We start from the raw sequence: 18,975 nt of genomic DNA on the forward strand, positions 1-18,975 counted from the left end.
TGCAATACCAAATGCAAAGATGCAGAGAAACCCTCTCTCTCATACATTGACAGTGGGTATGTAATATGGTATAGTAACTCTGGAAAAATAGTTGAGCAGCTTCTTATAAAACCACTCACACATTTGCTTTACAGAGCAATCACATCCTTGGGCATTTATCTCAGAGAATTAAAAATGAGCCACACAAAAATCTGTACAACAAATTTTTCTAGCAGCTCTACTTGTAATAGCCCCAAATTGGGAATAATTAACATGCTCCACAATGGGTGAATGATTAAACAGACTGTGCTGTATCAATACCATGGAATACTACCTAGCAATCAAAAGGAATGAACTACTGATAAATCAACAGCATTGATGGATCTCAAGGGCATTTGGTTGAGTGAAAAAGGTTAGTCTCAAAAGGTCACACTCTGAGATTTAATTTGGTTGGTTGCCAGTGGCAGGGAACCACTTGACTGAGTCATGCACCAGGAGTGGAGCTGGGGAGTATCTTATTTCTTTCATGTTAGAGTGATTTAAAAAAAATAAGCTTTCCATGGATAGTCAAAAACCAGCATCTTCAAACTATTCTTTTTAATCAAAAGGTGATTATTCATGGACTCTCTTAGTAGTCCTGCAGTGTTCTTCCTTCAGTATGAGTCAAATATTTAAAATGGAGGTGCTTTAGTATATACATTTTTTTTCTGCTTTCATCTGCTTGACCTTGTATCCCAAGAGGATTAGGTCATGGAGTGCAAAAGATAGCCCACTGGGCAGCCAGGACAATAGAGCGAATTTCCTTAGAAAAGAATTTGAGCACAGCAGGAAATGATCAATACCATAACCACTGCTTTGCCTTAAGAGTACCAGGGAGGTTTCAAATCCCCCTAACCTGTCACACTGCATGAAATTTCATCTGCATTCTTTTTGAGTTAACACATCTTCAGTTTCAAAGTACAGGGGTAGAATTGCAGTACTAATAAGGATACACTCCTTTTGTGAAAGTCTGCTCTTTTCAAGAGCAACCTGATATGCTGAATGGATATTTAATCTCAGCTGTGTACCTAGGTAGAGTTGCCATGAGCTTCAGGCCAACTGGGAATAGCACTGAAAAACCTCAATGGACTGAGATAGAATGGGGATGGATGGGTGGTCTTGAAGGGGATGGAATAGCTGGAGTATCAGGAGTGAGACTCATGAAATTATTTATTAAGCAAAAAGATTCAGGGGTGTGACTAGCATGAGAAACCTACTTTGCCTCAGGGGGATTATAAAATCCTGGAAACTATAAGCATGAAAGACTTAATAGCTTTGAGGTCACATCTGTGAGAATAAAACAGAAAGACACGTACAGACACCAGGACAGGTACGTGGAGAGGACAAACATGGAGAACCGCTCATTGTGTTCAGGTTGTTTGTTTTAAATACATAATTTATTGGCTTAAGTAACTGGTAAATCCAAGGACAGAGCAGGCTTCAGTGAGCAATTTGAAAAACATCTTCTAAGCTCTCTTCTCTCCAACTTGCCTCTTCCACTTGTCCTTTGTCATCCTCTTGACTCATCTTCTCTGTTTCTTGGCTTTGTTCTCAGACATGTTTTTTCTACAATCAGCTTCAAACCCACATTTTCATGAACATCCCTCAGTATTCAGATGTGCAAAATCAGAGAGGAATGTGAATGGCCCTGTGTGGGTCCCCTGCCTGCTCACGGTGGTATGGGTGACAGAGCACTTAGTTCCAATGTGACCAAGTCATGGGCTCATGTTCATTGGTTAAAGTGGATTGGCTCCACTGGTAATATGTAAACTGGGAAAAGTGAGTTCCCTGTGGATCCTGAAGTGTTGAAGGGAGTGTGAGGGTGTCCTTGCAACGAAGACCTGACCAGGCATTTGGGGAATTGAGAGTTGGGTATAAAAGCATTGAAATGTTCAAGAAAGGGCTGCATATAAAGAAACATGGAAAGAGGGGGCACTATGGGGAAACTCATTTACTTCCGCATCTTGTCAGAATAGGTGTGTGGGAGGAGACCACCCAAGGAACACCTTTGACATACAGATACCAAACTAAGATAGTTATACAAAAGGTCAAATGAGGCAGAACAGGAGGTCTGAACTACGCTGTGACTACACTGGGATGTCTCTGGGCTTAACAGTTACCCTTAGGGTTTACTTCCATGGAGCAAGAAATCCCATTTCTCAGGAAGAGAGGAAAAACAAATTAGGAGAGAACTTACATTGTGTTCAAGACTAAGAAACTGAAGAACGTGGACCCTGGAATAGCTTGTAGCTATTCTTAAAATCATAAGTGAAATAGCAAATGAATAAATCATAAATGTAACTCATATAAAAAGTTCTACTAAATACTTAACACTTGTGAAGTGAATGATGTTTTGAGGGTTTTTCTTTCTTTTTTTTTTTTTTTCTTGATGGGAAAAAAAAAGTGTTAATGTTATTTTCATTTTATGCCTGAGGTTTATGGTCTACTATAGATAGCAGATAAGGCATGGAATAGCTCTTGTATTTGGAAAGGTGTCCTCTCAACAGTTAGGGCTTTAGTCTTACAATTTATCTGATTCTCTGGATGAAGTAACAGCTCCTGGATGACATGCCTTGAGACCATGTGTTATATATACACAAAACACACACACACACACACACACACACACACATATCTACACATATGTGTAAATATGGATGCATGTTGTTTATCTGGTGCATGGAATATAGAAAGCACTTCAAAAATTATCATTTAATGCTCTAGAGATGACTGCTGTAGGGTCAGGTAGGTATGGGAAGGTAGGTATGGGAATCATAAAATCTAGCCTTCAGTGCTTTACCATGGTACATATAAAGGCTTGTATATGCTGACATTGCTTCAGCCCCACAGATTTCAGGACCCACATCAGGCATCTCTTTCAGTGCTGCTGAGAGTTTCACACTAGGATCTCCTCCTCTGTGCCTTGGACAGCAAATCAAACCCTCTCTCCCTCTTTGTACAGAGGAATAATCCAAGCCAAGTATATAGCCCAGTGACATCATCAGAGTCTCTGAGATGGGCCCTAAAGAAGCAACAAACCAAATCATATTCTGCTTTCTCCATCCAGGGAGGTCCTGTTGAAAGCTAGAAAAGATCATTCACTTTCCACACCCGTGAAATTGCTCCATTATTGTTCAATAAAGGTTTATGGTAATCCTTATTGTTGGACTAATAGAAGTGAGAAGAGGACAGATCACAAATGCCCTTTGTAAAACTCCCTCTCTTACCTTTGAGGAGCCCTGGAGGTGAGGGTGATTAAAAAGATGATGTGACATTCATAGGGATTTCTACTGGAAATGAAAAAGGACATCTGCTTTCGTTTTCCCCTCTTCTTTCTCTCTGTGAGGGAACTTCTTACAATGGCTGTTACCATGGCCTCTGGCTTTCAAATTAAAGACTTCTGAAGTAAATGGAACTGTTTATGAAATATGAATTAAAGAGTAGAGTTAAATGGCGTGACTCACTGGTCATTGGAGGGTGATTCACTGCAGGGGAAATCTCTGCCCTAAGTCATTAGTGCAGATTTACGGATTAGAACCGTCATTCTGGCTTCCTGTGTCTCTAGGTTTCTGCTCCTGGAGTGGCACGGAAGCTAAGATGAAACACAAGGACCAGGAGCAGAAGATCCCACCAGCTGGGGCTGGAGGCTGAGACCTCCATTAAACCGCTTAGGAAGGACCCCAACAGGCTGGCTTGCAATGTACTTTCTCTCTCTCCCCACCAGACAACAGCATCCAGTGTTGGAAATTCCTTCTCCCTTGACAATTGTGTTATGGAAGAGCAACAGAGAGACTGTTGCACTGGGGACCAAGCACTCCATCCTGATTTCTAGTCCTCTCTCATTCTTGTGTTCCAAGAGCTTAGGCAGGCCATCCTACTCCTCTAGGCTGCATTTCTCCACCAGGTAAACCGAAATAAGCATAGTATTTGCCTTACCAGGTCTTGGTAAAAATTAGGTGAAATAACCTATATGAAAGCATTTCATCAATCACACACATCTGCTTTGATCATTATTATATCCTGAGCTCTTTTATCTAAACCATTCATGATGCCTGTGCTTCAGGTCTCCATGTTCAAAGTTTCGCTTGATGTCAATTTAAATATGATGTTATTGGTATAAAACTGGGTTGAGGAAAAGATTCACAAAGTTATTTGCCCCAGGCTGGAGATTCTCTCAAGATAAGAAGAGTCCTTTTATTTTTTCTTCTTTTTTTTATCTTTTCCCCTTAAGAGAAGTTTGAACTGTTTACACTGCTGACAGGACCTCAGATGGGCTCTCTCCATGCACCCTCTCTGCTTACTCATGCTTTCCTTCATTCTCCAAATATTTAGTACCGCTCATGCAGAGCATCAGGAATATGGAGTGACTTGGTGGAATTCATAGCTAAGTGGAGGAAGTAGTTATATCCACAGGTAGTTTTGAGATAAATGCAGCAACAGAGGCAAACACAAGATGAGAGGCAACACACAGGTGGGGGGAGTGGAGGTAATGGTGGGAGGAAGAATCTCCCACAGCTGGTGTCTCAGTTGAGTCTCCAGGGATTTGTCGAAGCTCCTGGGGAAAAGACAGGGGCAAGCACTGAGGGCATTCAAGGCTCTCTCTACAGGGACTGGAATGACTTAGTCAATTATCTTAAGTTAGTAGGAATTACTAGAACCCAGCTACACATGGTGATATTGTGGCAAGGGCAGGAGACCATGTTTCAGGGGAGCTGGTGGACATGCACTGGGGGTTTCAGGTAAGGGAGGTGATGGGATTCTTGGGTAAATTTCTTTGTCGGTCATGGTGAATTTTTCTATCATTTTATCATTCTATTTGTCATGAACACTACTCATGTTTAATGCAAACAGGCAGGGCCCAGCCCCAGCGGAATACTGACAAAGCCATAGCATCTCTAGCTGATGTTACAAACAGAACCAAACCCCTGTGGACTCGAGCACCAAGGCACATGAATAGCCTTGGTGCACACATTAGTTAGGAAAAGAGAGAGTGTCCAGTCCAGTACATTCCTTTAACAGATGAAGGAACTGAGGCTCACTGAGATGAGGTGGAGAGAGAAGGGGAAGAAGGGAGCAGTAATAAAACAACCTAGACATACAATTTATATCTTTTTGCAGAAGATCCCAATTTGTATTAAAAATTTTCCAGCTCTGTCTCTTCTCACTAACTTTCCAAAGGATATTTTATCCATTAATTTTGACATTGCTTAATAGCACACCATCATAGCTTCAATACAAGTCCTAGTACTGTCTTCCTTCAATAAAACTATAGTTAGCAGTTGATTTGGGATGTTTCCACTTTAAGAGAAACCATTTATTTCCTGAGTCTTTTGGCCCAAGCTGTCTCAAATTTTTACTACACCCTTCATTTAACAATAATATTGCTTTTTTTTTTCTAAAATGTACATTTGTTCTGTAAATTTGAGTCATTGTGTTGAAACTTAATGGTGTAAGAGAATGATCAAAGTGAAATGATTCTCTTTACAATATATGCAAACATTTTTCTGGGTGTTCGTGGATAGAGAGAAGTGTGTGGGTCATCAAGACACACAGAACTAAGCTTTCTCCCTTCAGAAAGCAGAACACTTTCACGAAATGTGAGATGAATTGTAGGTGATGGCTCACGGTGCTCTTGCTAACAAGGAAAGGAAAGAAACACCATAAACCAGTGGTTCTCAAACTTTAGCTTTTAATGACATCACCTGGGAACTTGTTAGAAAAGCCAGTCTTCAGGTTGAACTCAAAACCTACTGAATCAGAACCTCAAGAGTGGTCACAGCAACCTCTGTTCTAGCAAGTTCTCCACAAAATTCTGACACAGGGTGAAACTGAGAACCACTGCTAGAAACTGGGACAGCAACCCTTTCAAGAAGTTTACTCCTCACTCTCTGAGAGGAGGTACAATTTCTTCCATGCTCAGAGCAGTAATTTTACACAGGCTGGATGTGTATCTCCATCTGAAAATTGGAGACAATATCACAACTTGCAGTGTGAACCGACTGGCCAAAGGCGAAGTTATAAGTTGTACATGTGCTGGGACTGCAGCCTCTGACCCTATTCCAACTGCTTTCCCCGCTTCTTTCCCTTGAAATTTTACTGGTGAAGTTTTTAAAATATACTAGGTTTTAGTTCTATTAAAATGCAAATCCACAACTTAGGGAGACCCTGTCTCAAAATAAAAAACAAAGAGAGCTGGGAATGTGGTTCAATGGTTAAGTGCCCCTGGGTTCAAACACCTGTTCATTCATATACTCATATATACATATACACATATATAATATATATACACATACATCCAACACATACCTGAGGTATCTTCTAGTATGATAATTTGTTTTTGAACTTCTCCCTCCTCACTTCCTTCTTCCTTTCTTTTTTTCTTTTTTCTTTTTTTTTTTTTTATGCTGGAAATGAAATCCAGGGTCTCATGCATGCTAGATAAGCCCTCTACCACTGAGCTACATCCTCAAATCTCATAGCTCCATTTATTTCAATGAATATTACAGTGCCCACAACAAAACTAACATCATTTTAGTTTTACTTTAAACATAGGTAATTTATACCACTTGGAATTTAGGAGTGAGATTTTAATGTTCACTTCTGCAGTGAACATTACAGTAACCAAATAGTGTTAGAAAAAAAAAATTATTTCTGAAAGGATCAGAATGCAATACTGTAGACATCTCTTAATTTTTCCAAGACATTCCTCTGAAGTTCTTAGATAATAACTTTTCTTTAAGGGGAAGTGGAAAGGCTAAAAGTCCATAGAACACTTCAATGACTTTATGTCTTGGATTCAAGTCAGTGAGCTTTCCTTCCATACTGTTCAACAGTGTATCTAACAACCCTTCACCACTAATAGCAGCAATGACAGCAGCTGCAAATGTTTGCATCATGTTTGCTCTGGGTAGACACTCGGCATAGACACTGATCTAAATGATCGACCTATGTTAACCCACATGATCACCATGCCCTATTATGTCAGTACTGTTGTTACCCTAGAATTGACACTCAAATGTTGAAAATGTGTCAATTGGAGGAACAGGGATTCATACCCAGGCACGTCACATAGAATGGAAGGTTTCTGTGAGGAGAAGACTTCTGTGGGCTTCCTACTCTATATTCCAATTCCAAATCTCAAGTTGCATACTCTGCATTGCAATCCCTAATCTCAAATATATTTTATGGCCAGAGAGAATTAAGCAGTGTGTAGATTTGTTGTTTTCATTCATTTCATGTGAGAATTTTTAAATATTTGGTCAACACCCTCATTAGTCATTGGATATGAATGGAGAAGAGAAATGATAAAGAAGTTTGTTTTCTTCTAGGCTTGTTTCATATTTTAAGAGAAGGTCAGACTTGGTAACAAAGAGCTGATCAGGTAACTGTCACCTTGCTTTAGTCTGCCCAGGATCTCTGTCCCATCCAGAACTTGAATAGGACATCAGGGATTGCCATAACAAGACATCTTCAAGTTGACAGTCTGTTTGCTTGTGCTGACCCCATTGCTGACCTTTGAGAAGAGTACGTGTTCCATGGAGTCACACAAGGCTAGGTGAGGCACAGGGGTCTGTTGGGGACAAGTAGAAGAAAGAGATTTAATTTCAATGATAATATTTGTCTCTACTTGGAGACAAAAAATCCAACTAATCTCCTTCAAAGCCCAAGGCAATGATTTGGCTTTTCCTGTTTGACTATTTACTGATCTTTCTTTTCAGTGCTTAGTCCTCTTACTAATCTTTTCACAGTTTGTCTCCACGTAAGCTTCTCGGAAGGTAAAAATCCTGAGATAACACTGGCTGTGGAGGTAGGATGAAGAAATGCTCTCCGATTTAAAAAAAATAATAATAATATATTGACTAGTGTTTTTACTTTTTAATGAAGAAACATAAAAGAAGAATACACATTACCTGTGGTTCTATTAACTTTCACAAATAAAATATCACTTACTTTTGGACCCAGAGAGATTCATTGGGGTTGATTTAAGTGGTTATGTCTGGAAGAAGTACCCTGGGTGTAATAATTTCTCCAGGTCTTCCCAGTCCTCCTATGAAGAAAGAGAAATTTCTTTAAAAATAGGAAAAACCCTTGGCCTGTGAGTTCAGTTCAGTACCTGTAACTCTTGGATCTCAGGGCTGAGTATTGCAGGTTACTATCTCCCTCTGGTGGTAACTGAAAAGAACTACAAGCAAAGACAATGAGATCAAAAGAGAGAACCACCACTCCCCAATATCTGCTGGGCCGGAGTCTGAGTGCAAATGGACACCAACATGCCATTCATACACATATTTAAAGGTTATAAAACAATCTAACAGATATTCTATTATCTTCACTTCATCTTGACCTGGAAATCTATATCAAATTAAAATTCTCTGACTACAGACTGGAGGCGTAACTCAGGTAGAGCGCCTGCTTGGCTCTGAGTTTCATCCAGAGCCTCACAAAAGGAAAACACATATGGGAACAAAAAGGTGATAACTGAGTGGTAGGTACTTGTCTAGCTTGTATGAGGCCCTGGGTTCAGATCCTCAGTACTGGCCCGTCCCCTGCACCCAAATTAAATCCTCAGACTCTTTAGAATTCCATGTCAAATGTGTCAAACGTAGAGACAGTGGGTGTCTGACTGAGTTCCACACTTCCCAATTCTGCTCTGTTGCATACTTCAAGGGACTGCTCCATCATACATGAACTCCACCTGGCTAAGCTTCATCGGCTCTCCTTACATACTACAGAATCAATCAATTGGTCAATCACACAATGAAGAATGAACCTAGGGTAGAGGACTGTGCTAACTCTAGAACTATACATGGGACCAAAAAGAATTCTTATTCCTAAGTCTCCTGGAGCATAATCTAGAAGGCAGTGGCGGTGATAGGGGTTCTTCCAAGGCAACTAGGGCATCTAAAATTGTGTGCATAGATGTCCTCCTTTAGCACTGAAAGTCCTGTGCCCTGGGAAGTCTATCAGCCTGCTAAAGTCAAGTTCTTAGTCTTTTTTAAAAATCTTTTATTTGTTCTTTTTAGATATACAAGACAGTAGAGCGTATCTTGACATATTATACATATATGGATTACACTATTTATGAACATAGGAAAATCTGATTCATTCTACTGTCTTTCCTATTCCCATGCCCCCTCCCTTCCCTTCATGCCCCTTTGTCTAATCCAGTGAACTTCTATTCTTACCTCTCATGGCTTATTGTGTGTTAGCATCTACATTTTGAAGAGAACATTCAGCCTTTGGTTTTGGGGATTGGTTTATTTCATGTACCATAATAGTCTCCAGTTCCATCTATTTACCAGCAAAAGTCATAAGTTATTCTTTTATATGGCTAAGTAATATTCCATTTTGTACATATAGCAAATTTTCTTTAGCCATCTGTTGAAGGGCCTTTAGGTTGGTTCCATTGCTTACCTATTGCAGATTAAGCTACTATAAACATTGATGTAGCTATGTTGCCGTAGTATGCTGATTTTAAGTCCATTGGGTATATGCCAAGGAGTGGGATAACTGGGTCAAATGTTGGTTCCATTCCAAGTTTTCTGAAGAATCTCCATACTGCTTTCCAGAGGGGTTGCATCAATTGGTAGTCCCACCAGCAATGTATGAGTGTACATTTTTCCCCACATCCTCACCAACATTTATTGTTACTTGTATTCTTGATAATTGCCATTCTAACTGGAGTGAGATGAAATCTCAGTGTAGCTTTAATTTGCATTTCTCTAATTGATAGAGATATTGAACTTTTTTTCATATATTTGTTGACTATTCATATTTATTTTTCTGTGAAGTATCTGTTCAGTTCTTTTGCCCATTTATTTACTGGGTTTTTTTTTTTTTTTTTTTTTTTTTGCTGCTAAGTGTTTTGAATTATTTATTTATTTATTTTTAATTTATTTTTATTGTAAACAAATGGGATACATCTTGTTTCTACATGAAGTAGAGGCATGCCATTTGTGTAATCATACATTTACCTAGGGTAACAGTTTTTGACTCATTCTGTTATTTTTTCCTTCCCTTCCACCCTTCCCACCCCTCTTTTCCCTCTATACAGTCCCTCCTTCCTCCATTCTTGTCCCCCTCCTACCCCCCTTTATGTGTCATCATCCGCTTATCAGTGAGATCATTTGTCCTTTGGTTTTTTTGAGATTGGCTTATCTCACTTAGCATGATATTCTCCAATTTCATCCATTTGCCTGCAAATGCCATAATTTTATTCTTTATGGCTGGATAATATTACATTGTGTATATATATATATATATATATATATATATATATATATATATACATACCACAGTTTCTTTATCCATTCAACAACTGAGGGGCATCTAGGTTGGTTCCACAATCTGGCTATTGTGAATTGAGCAGCTATGAACATTGATGTGGCTGTATCTCTGTAGTATGCTGATTTTAAGTCCTTTGGGTATAGGCCAAGGAGTGGGCTAGCTGGGTCAAATGGTGGTTCCATTCCAAGTTTTCTAAGGAATCTCCACACTGCTTTCCAGAGTGGCTGCACTAATTTGCAGCCCCACCATCAATGTCTGAGTTATTTATATATCCTGAAAATTAATGCTCTATCTGAGGTGCAGGTGGCAATGATTTTCTCCCATTCTGTAGGCTTTCTCTTTCCATTCTTGAATGTTTTCTTTGCTGTGAAGAAGCTTTTTAGTTTGATACCATCCCATTTATGACTCTTGATTTTCAAGTTCTTGTACTAAATGTAAAAAGAAGTACATAACCCATAAGGTAGTCCACAAAGTAGGACTAAAAGTAAAACAGGCTTTACTGTCAAATGGATACAGTGTAGACTGTCCATCTTCCATAGCCACTGTTACTGTTTTGTTTTGTTTTTTTCTCCTCTGATTGCTGATGTTAACAACTGTGATTTGTAGTTCCCAATAAAGGATCATGCATCTATCATGCCGAGTGAGGTGACTAAAGCATAGTTTTCATGCATTGTTATCATGGGCATGGCTGGTCTGACATTGACTTTGCCTGTGGATTAACTTGGGTGCTGTATTGAGATAGTATGAATTTAACTTTCTGCATTGTGACTATCACGATTTTGCTTTGGAGCTCTCTCTATAAGCTTAGATAATTGAAATCAGAATAATCACCCATTATTTAATTAGTCCCACTATTAATTACTATTAATTGTCACTGTTAACTGGAAAATTTTTTGGTTAAAATAAAAACATTTATGTGGCAGAAAAATAATACCAATAATAATATAATTTCAAATGGATGCTTATTTTGCATGTCTTAATGATAAAATAATAACGTGTGCATAATTATTACTTTTTTAAAGATTATGTCTGGTATAGTCATGTCTCCAGTTTGTTCTGCAAAATGTTGGTTATCCTAGGAATGAGTTTCTTTGTCCCCAGGCCTCCTCGCTTGGTGCCCTTGCCTGTAAGGTACATAGTGGAGTCTCAGAGCCTATGGAAATGGATTCCAACGGAGTGCAGGTGAAATCTCCGAAGGGTACCTCTAAGAAGCAACAAAACTGTTTATGGACAATTAACAGGTAAATGCAAAATAGAGTTTCATTTGACATTTTTACAGCCGCCATGGAAGCATGTGTCCAATAGATTTTTGAGATTACCAAGGAAATGACTTTGCAAAAATATTCATTTATTTTTTGATGACGCTTACGCTTAGGAATTCAGTTTTTTAATGTTACTGGGAAGCAGATGCTAAACTGCAAAAATTAACGATCGCGTTTTAGAAAGCAATAATATCCGACTTCTTTATTAAGTTTACTGTTAAGTGAGCGAAGAATCAGAAGAGTATTTCTTCCATTAGCAAAGCAAATAGAACATCTGTGCACGAGAATATGCAAGACAAAATGTGGTGCACCCACATTCATTGTTGTGGAAGGAATAATTGACTGTAGGTACAGAAAGTTTTATAGTACAGACCTTAAATTGAACAGGAGCTCACAGGGTGTGTGTTTTTTCTTGTTGTTTGTTTTTGTTTTTGTTTGTTCTTTCTTTTTTCAGTACTGAGGATTGAACTCAGGGGCAGTCTATCCACTACAGTTCACAGATTTTAAGAAACTCTTCCCTTCCTTCCTTCTCTCCTTCCTTCCCTGTCTCTTTTGTCCTTTTCTCTTGCTTTGTTCTAGGGAAGAAGAGGTCAGTTTTAGTTCGACCTTGATTTGGAGAATTTCAAACTGACAGTGAAGGAACTGGAACTCCTTCCCTGATCCTCCCCGTCTTTGACCTCACACTCTGTAGGCTGAGAGACCTTTGTGTCCAAGTTCAAGGGACCCATCCACCCTTGGTTAACCCAGGAATCAGAGCAGCACAGGTCCTGGGAGCTCTGCAGCTCTGTTAGCCGTGTTGTGTAGCAATTATTCCCTTAGTGATTTTTGCTTTCATTGCTTTTAAAATCATCCCAAGAAAGTCTCCTTAAATGACCAAACTAACCCTTATTGGACTTGGCACAACCATTTCTTCTTGTCACCAGCACTGGTAAGTAGTTGGCAGGGGGCCAGGGCCGCCCAGGTGGAAGTGAATCTGTGTACAAGGCTTAGGCCTCCAAGTCCTTACCATGTCTCCCAGGCGAAGGCTCCCTGTGTTGCCCACCTCAGATCACTGAGTTTGTAATTTGAATAAGACAGTATTTTCAGAGACTAGAGTGCCCCTCAGTGGCAGAGTGCTTGTCTAGCATGCCTGAGGTCCTGGACTCTATCTTTAGCACTGCGGAAATAATAAATTAAAGAGATAAAGAGTGGGGAGGAATGTTTTCATTCCTCCTGGGTTGCTCAGCATAGAGTCTTTAGTAAACAGATTGCTCAGGTGTTCCCCACTCTTCTCTGAGAATGTTCTATCCAATCCACTGTCACATCTTCCCAGGTGTCTTCTAGGGGCCAGTTAAGCTCTTCACCATTTGAGATCTTCTTGCCACTATAGGAAAGGAGAACTCTTTTTCTCTAATGGAGAACACAATTTGTCCTAATTCCGGTTCTTCTTAAGAAGATGTGTGATGGTTAATTCAATGTCAATGTGACTGAGCCATGTCACCCAGGTATTTGGTCAAACATTATTCTGAATGTGTCTGTGCTTGTGGTGGTGGTTGTTGTTTTCATTATTTATATTTGATGAGATTAATGTTTAAATGGATGGACTTAAGTAAAGCAGATTGCCCTCCATAATAAAGGAGGGTCTCTTCCAATCAACTGAAGACCTTAACAGAATGAAGACTGACCTTTTTGAGCAAAAAGAAATTAAGAATTCTGCCAGCAGATGGCCTGTGGACTCCAACTGCAGTTCTTGCTCTTCCCTGGTTTCCTGCTTGCCAACCTACCCTGCGCACTTTGGACTTCCAGCCTCCTCTGACTTCTCTCTATCTCTCTGTCTCTGTCTCTCCCTCTCTTTCTCTAAATATATCTTGACAACTGTATTCATAGATACACATGAATCTATGTGGGATTCATTGTTACATATTTGTACTTGCACATAGTGTAACGATATAATTTGACAATTTATATATGTATATAGATAGAGAGACAGATATGTGCATATGTATAGATCTAAATATATACATATATACATATACATGTGTGTATATATATACATATACAGTGGTATAGATGTATACATAATGGATCTATCTATCTCTCTGTGCTATTGTTACCAATTTCTGGAACACCCTGACTAATACCAAGCTCTAATTAAGGAATCTCACAAATTCATAAGACCATCAAAAGAGGTATGTGAGCATAATTTGGTGAACATTGCTCACATCAAAAACATAAAGGATACTGTTTCATCCTATTGTTGACTGACCTTTTTATTGTAATCACAGATGCAAGCTCCCTGCCCTACAAATAAAACACTTGTTCACCTCAGTTGAGATCCAGGCAAAAAGGTTTGATATCTTGAATGAAACCATTTTCTGAAGGAAAGAACTTGTACTCTACCCCTCTCTTTCTTTCAATCTGGGTGTTGATTGGTTCTACACAATATGAATAACATGTTTTCCCAGCATCATTTGTTAAAAAGACTATCTTTTCTCCAATGCAAGTTTTTAACACCTTTGCCAAATATCAGATGACTGTATCTGTGTGCATTTATGTGTTTTCTTTTTTTTAATTATTAATATTTTCATTTGTTCTAATTGGTTATAAATGACAGTAGAATGCATTTGACACATTGTACACAAATGGAGCATAGCTTTTCATTCCTCTAACTGTACACAGTGCAGAGTCACATCAGTAGTATAACCATACATGTATATAAGGTAATAATGTCTGTCTCATTCTACCATCCTTCCAATACCCTCCACCCCACCTCACCCTCTCTCTCCTCTTCATAATCCAAAGTTTCTTCATTCTTCCCTACCTTTCCTGCAACTATGGATCAGCATCCACTTATCAGAGAAAATATTCGGCCTTTGGTTTTTTGGGATTGGCTTATTTCCCTTAGCATGATATTCTCTAGTTCCATCCATTTACCTGCAAATGTCATAATTCCATTCTTCTTTAAGGTTGGAGTAATATTGCATTGTGTATATGTACCACATTTCTTTATCCATTCACCTGTTGAAGGGCATCTAGGTTGCTTCCATAGTTTAGCTATTGTGAATTGAACTGCTGTAAACATTGATGTGGTAGTGTCACTGTAGTATGCTGATTTTAAGTCCCTTTGGTATAAACCAAGGAGTGGAAATAGCTGGGTCAAATGGTTCCATTCCAAGTTTTCTGAGGAATCTCCTTACTGCTTTCCAGAGTGGTTGCTCCAATTCACAGTCCCATCTGCAATGTATGAGTGTACCTTTTCCCCACATCCTCGCCAACACTTATTTTTTGCTTGTATTCTTGATCATTGCCATTCTGACTAGAGTAAGATGAAATCTTAGAGTAGTTTTAATTTGCATTTCTCTAATTGCTGGCGATGAACATTTTTTCATATGTTTGTTGATCAAGTGTATTTCTTCTATGAAATATCTGTTCAGTTCCTTAGCCCATTTGTTGATTGGGTTATTTGTTTCTTTGGTGTTAAGTTTTCTGAGCTCTTTATATATCCTGGAGATTAGTGCTCTATATCAGGTGCATGTGGTAAAGATTTTCTCCCATTCTGTAGTCTCTCTCTTCCTGTTATTGTTTCCTTTGCTGAGAAGCATTTTAGTTGTATCTTCTCTTTTGTTCCATTGGTTTATGTGTCTTTTTATGCCAGTACCATGCAGATTTTGTTACTATAGCTCTCCCATATTATGATGCCTCCAGCATTGCTTTTTTTGGCAGAATTGCTTTCACTATTTTGGGTCCTTTATTCTTCCAGAAGAACTTTAGGACTTTTTTTTTTTCTAGTTCTCTATAGGAATGTCATTAATATTTTAATGGGATTTGCATTTACTTGTATATTGCTTTTGGCAATATTAGTTCTGTCTATGCATGAATATGAGAACTGTTTCCATTTTCTTGTGTCTTCTTCAATTTCTTCCTTAAGTATTCCATGGTTTTCATTATAGATATCTTTTAATTCCTTGGTTAGATTTATTCCTACATATTTTATTTTTTAAGGCTGTCGTGAATAAGATTGTTTTCCTAATTTCCTTCTCAGTATATTCATTATTAGTGTACAGGCAAGCTATTTATTTTATATGTTGATTTTTTTAACTTGCAACATTGCTAAATTTATTAGTTCTAGCTGTCTTCTTGTGGCGCTCTTAGGCTCTTCTAAATGTGGATCCTAATATCTACAAATAGTGAGAGCTTGACTTCTTCCTTTCCTATTTTTATTTCTTTTATTTCTTTCTCTGGCCTAATTACTCTGGTTAGAATGTGAAGAACTATATTGAATAAGAAGGGTAAGAATTAGCATTCTTGTCCTATTCCAGATTTTAAGGACAGTTAAACTGAAATACTTTCGGTTTTCTCCCATTTGCTATGATGTTGACTTTGGGTTTGTCATGTATAGTTCTTATGATGATAAGGCAAGTTATATCTAACTCGAATTTCTTCAAGGTTTTTGTCATGAACCGGTGCTGAACTTTGTTAAAGGCTTTTTCTGCATCTGTTGAGAAGACTATGTGATTTTTTTGTCTTTAATTCTTTTAATGTGGTGTAATATACCTATTGATTTGCATATGTTAAAACATCCTTGCAATCCTGGGATAAAACCAACTTGGCCATGATGCATAATCTTCTTAATCTATTGCAGAATATAATTTGAAGATGTTATTAAGAATTTTTATATCTAAGTTCATCAGGGATATGGTCTGTAGTTTTATTTCCTTGATGTCTTCTTATCTGATTTTGACTGAAAGTGATAGTGGCCTCAGAATGAATTCTGAAGTATTCTATCACTTTCTATGTTAAGGAATAATTTGAGCAGCATTGCCATTTATTCTTCTTTAAAGATCTGCTAGAATTCAGCTGAGAATCCATCTGATCCTGGGCTTTCCTTTATTTGAGGATGTTTTAAATACTTCTTTTATCTCATTGCTAATTATTGGTTGGTTTAGATTTTCTATGACCTCTTGATTTAATTTTGGCAGATCATGAGTCTTGATATGTATTTATTTCTTCTAGATTTTCTAAATTATTAGAGTATAAATTTTCAAAACAGTCCCTAATGATCATCTCTATTTCTATGATATCTGTGGTAATTTCTCCGTTTTCATCTCAAATTTTATTAATTTGGACCTTTTCTCTTTCATTTGGTCACTTTGGCAAATGTCTATCAATCTTGTTTATCTTTTCAAAGAACCAACTGTTCATTTTATTGATCCTTTGTATTTTTAAAAATTATTCTCAGTTTCATTGATTATGACTCTGATATTATTTCCTTCCTTACACTGATGTTGTAATTGGTTTGTTCTGATTTTTCAAGAACCTCGAGATGCTTCATTAAGTTGTTTAGTAAGTATATTTCTCATTTTCTCATGTAGATACTCATAACTATAAAATTCTTCTTAGAATCACTTTCCAAGTGTCCCAGAGGTTCTGGAATGTTGCATCACTATTCTCATTTGATTCTAAGACTTTTTAACTTTCTCCCTTGATTTCTTCTATAAGCCATTCATCATTCAAAAGCATAATCTTCAATCTTCATGTGTTTATGTAATTTATATATTTTTTGTGATGTTGACTTCTAATTTCATTTCATTATGGTCATGAACATGCAAATAATTATATCAATGTTTTTGTATTTTTGCTAAGAGTTGCTTTGTGGCCTAAAATATGGTCTACTTTGGAGAAGGTTGCATGAGCATGAGAAGAAATTAAATTTTGTTGTTGTTAGATGAAATATTCTATAAATTTTGATTAAGTCCATTCAATTTATAACATTTTAGATGTGAAAATTCATTACTGAATTTATGCCTAAATAACCTGTCTATTGGTGGAAGAGATGAGTTAAATTGCTCAGTAGTATTATATTGGCCTATCAGAATCTTTAAGTATTTTCTGGTTTTTGTAGTTAGGTGCAACAATATTTGGAACATAAATATTTCTTATCAATACATTTTCTTGTTGAACTGTTCCTTTTTCCAACATGAAGTCACCTTCTTTGTCTCTTATGATTAATTTTTGCTCGAAGTATTCATTCTTTTTTGAATATGAGAGTAGCTACTCCTGCTTGCTTTTATGTATTTATTTTTTACTTTGTTTATGTGAAATATCAGTTTCTGTCTTCTCGCTTTTAATCTGTGGTTGTCTTTTCCTGTAAGGTGAGTGTCTTGAAAACAACATATAGGTGGGTCTTCTTTTGTAATGCATTTACAAGCCTGTGTCTTTTAATTGGAGGGTTGAGTCAATTTATATCATGTTATTATGGAGAGATGTTTACTAATTCCTGCTATTTTGACTTATTTCTAGTTAATATGGTCATTTTTCTCATTTGCTTAACTCCTCTTTAAATGATATTTGCCCATTTGCAATCCCTGTGGTTTGTTTTTTATTTCTTCTGTATGTAGTATTTCTTGAAGTATTTTCTGTAGTTCCAGCTTAGTAGTCATGCGTTCTTTTAGTTTCTGCTTATCTTGGAAGATCTTTATTACTTATTTGGGTCTGAAGGATATCTTTGCTGAATATAGCAATCTTGGTTATTTTTTATTTCTGTGCCTTGAAACATTTCATTAAAAGACCTTTTGGATTTTAGAATTTGTGCAAAGAAATCAAAAATAATTTTTGTTGGATTGCCTCTAAATGTGACCTAACATTTTTCTTTTAAGGCTTTTAAAATTCTATCCTTGTTCTGAATGTTAGGTGTTTTAATTACAATGTGTTACGGAGAGGTTCTTTTTTAATCTTGTCTATTTGGGGTTCTGAATGCCTCCTGTATCTGGATGCCCATCTTATTTTCAAGGTTTGGAATTTTTTGTTGTTGTTCTTATTATTCCCCTAGAGAGGTTATCCATTCCACTAGCCTACATCTCACAACCTTCAATTCCAATGATTCTCAAATTTTGTCTCCTAATGTTGTCTCAAAATTCTTGTATAATCCAGTCATGGTTGCTTATTTTCTTTTCTTTAATATTGCTTGAACATTTAAGATCAGCCAATTTGTCTTCCATCTTTCTGATTCTATGTTTACCATGATCTACTCTTTTAGAGAGAACTTCAATTGAACATTTTGTTTAATTTATTACATCTTTTATTTTCAAGATTTCCATTTGGTTCTTTTTCAGTATCTCTCTTTATGAATTTCTCCAGATATCTTCTCCTGACTTCCTTAATTCATTCAGTTGTTTTTCTATGTCTCTTGAAATTCATTGATCACTCTTCTAAGTTTTCTTGTGAATGCTTTATCTGGTATTTCACCCCGTCAGTATCTTTGGAGTTAGTTGTTGATGAATTATGAACTTTAGGAAGGATCATGTTACCTTATTTTTTTCATATTTCTTGTACTCCTGTGTTATGTTTTGTGCATCTGTTGGGATATATTTCTCTTCCACTTTTATGTGTGGGTCTTTTTAGGGAACAGATTTCTCTTGCCAGAGAATTC

The 18,975-nt window shown here is 37.4% G+C and overlaps 1 long non-coding RNA gene across 1 annotated transcript; it reads right to left on the reverse strand.

Annotated features, from left to right (window-relative positions):
• Positions 1-7,351: 7,351 nt before the first annotated feature.
• Positions 7,352-9,778, reverse strand: LOC306662472. The gene is made up of 3 exons (XR_013764120.1): positions 9,204-9,778; positions 7,969-8,065; positions 7,352-7,588 (listed from the first exon to the last, which is right to left on the reverse strand). It is a non-coding gene; the product is annotated as an uncharacterized lncRNA (long non-coding RNA).
• Positions 9,779-18,975: the final 9,197 nt, after the last annotated feature.

This window comes from Sciurus vulgaris (assembly GCF_902686455.1).
Source record: "Sciurus vulgaris genome assembly, chromosome: 5".
In the NCBI taxonomy this organism is placed as follows: domain Eukaryota; kingdom Metazoa; phylum Chordata; class Mammalia; order Rodentia; family Sciuridae; genus Sciurus; species Sciurus vulgaris.